At 33.5% G+C, this 2,210-nt stretch overlaps 1 non-coding gene across 1 annotated transcript; it reads right to left on the reverse strand.

The window, feature by feature from the left end:
* Positions 1 to 1,834: 1,834 nt before the first annotated feature.
* Positions 1,835 to 1,937, reverse strand: LOC130857982 (U6 spliceosomal RNA). Its single transcript, XR_009054965.1, has one exon. It is a non-coding gene; the product is annotated as a U6 spliceosomal RNA (small nuclear RNA).
* Positions 1,938 to 2,210: the final 273 nt, after the last annotated feature.

The following is a 2,210-nucleotide window of genomic DNA, read 5'->3' on the forward strand; positions in this document are numbered from 1 at the left end:
TAGATAACAATTAATATAGTTCTGATAATATAGCACTACAGTTGTTTTAATATGTACAATTTTCTTTGTGACAAGCTATCATAAATATTCCATGTTCACACCAAAACAAAAATAATATATATTCTTTATTTACCTAATAACAAGTACTAGATAGAGTCAATAACTTGTATTATATTACCCAACTCTTCTATGGTTTTACTTACTTTATTTTTCTATTATATTTTTCCAGTTTGGGAAAATTTGTCTGAATACAATTATATTTTTATAAAGATCTTTTTTCCTTTTGGTATTTTTGCATGATTTATTAGTTTCTATGTTATATGGTGCATAAAAGTAAAGGTCTATTATATATTTTTTTAGATAATTGCATCATATTTTATGTATCTTTATTATTATTATACTTAAATTCAGTCTTACCTAATATTTTTTTTTGTTTGCACTTGCTTATTATTGATTTATCTATTATTCCTTGGTTTCAAAGTTCCATATTTTGTTTTAAGTTGTTACTAAGTTGTTACTAATGAAGAGTCTAGACTTAATTATACTGTTGTAATTTTGTTTTTTTGAAATCTTATATAACTGCTTGACTTTCCTTGGAACATATATATATGTATGTGTATATATATATATATATATATATATATATATATATTCTTGTTTGCTGCCTGTATCTCTTGCCCCTAAACTGCCATATTCTTTTAGTCATCCCCTCATACATCTTTATATATAGTCATACACGGTCATTCTCCACAGGCTACCATTTCAACCTTGCTGTCCCATTATAGCAACTATACTCACCTTACTTGCACTTGGCCTCTGCTGTTCAGAGATTAATCATCCTCATTGTTACTAGGGATTTCATTCCTATAAGAGTCTTCTAACAAGAATCTTAGTCTAGAAAAGAAGAGACACGACTGAACATTGTATCAGTGCTGCTGCCCACTCACAGTGCATTCCTTTCTGACTGTAAATGACGAGTACACAGGCCTCCTGAGGAAAGACAGCTGGTGTAATTTATCATCATTCATAACTGATCCATTCTACAATACCCACTTCAGGCATGACCATTTTTCTCCACAAACTTTCATGGCAATTCTAACATCTTCTTTACTTTGTAAGGTCAATCTATTTCAACGTGTCCAAGAGGCATCCTAGAAACATATTCAAATTGATTACTGCAGCCTAAGTCAAAGTTTAAATATTGTGTCATGAAAGAGTTTCCACATTGACAAACTCTTCCTTTTTCACCTTCATATTCTGCTCTCCCTTGATTCAGCTTCCTCATGGTCTGCTCCCAGTCATATCTTCCCAGTCCCTGTAGCTACAAGCTAGGCAGCTCCTTTGTCATGTAACCTTTCCTCTCTTAACAGGTCTAGCACTTCTGCAGTTGGTTAGCTTATGATTTGATTTGTTAAGCAGCTGGGATTGCAGGAGCCTATACTGAAGAAGACAAATATTGCCTGAGAAAGCACCTGCTTCATCTGAGGGTTCCACATAGTCCTAAAGCAAGGGGCTATATTTTATCCTTTAGCAAAAGGAGGGGATAAAATATAGCACTGCTTTTCTAGGTCTAGAAATTTCAGGGGGATTTGGGCCCTCAAGGTATTCCAGTTCATCTACTTAATGTTCCCATCCCAAGTCTCAGGATCCTTTCATAACTGTAACCCAGATTTCATGAAAGAGATTGGCCAAGGTTAGTATTCAACCTTCCTCTAAGTTTTTTATTCTTTAAATAAACTTATATGCCAGTCTCTTAACATGATCAGCCCTCCCATTATAGAAAATGATTGTTTTATCAAATGTTATTAAGGAAGGCTCTGACTCACATTTTTATTTTAATATGGAATGCTTCATGAATTTGCCTGTCATCCTTGCGCAGGGGCCATGCTGCTCTTCTCTGTATCTTTCCAATTTTATTACATGTATTGCTGAAACAATTATTGACTCTCACATTTTTATTTAAATTATTGGAATTGATGTTTGATCACCTCAAGTCTGCCACTTTTTCTTTTCAAAGCACCAATGTTCCTTATCAACAGCTATCTAATTTCTCAATTATTATCATGACTATAATAGCCGTATTTCTCAAAGACCAGAGATATTTTATTTATCAGATATCAAGTGTCAGTGTGTCCCTTTCCAACTGTAGATAAGCCAAATTTATGAGAGGTGAAAGTTTGAAGAACTGCAGTTTCAAAGCAGACCAGCGA

This window comes from Hippopotamus amphibius, chromosome 7 (assembly GCF_030028045.1).
Source record: "Hippopotamus amphibius kiboko isolate mHipAmp2 chromosome 7, mHipAmp2.hap2, whole genome shotgun sequence".
NCBI classification, from domain to species: Eukaryota; Metazoa; Chordata; class Mammalia; order Artiodactyla; family Hippopotamidae; genus Hippopotamus; species Hippopotamus amphibius.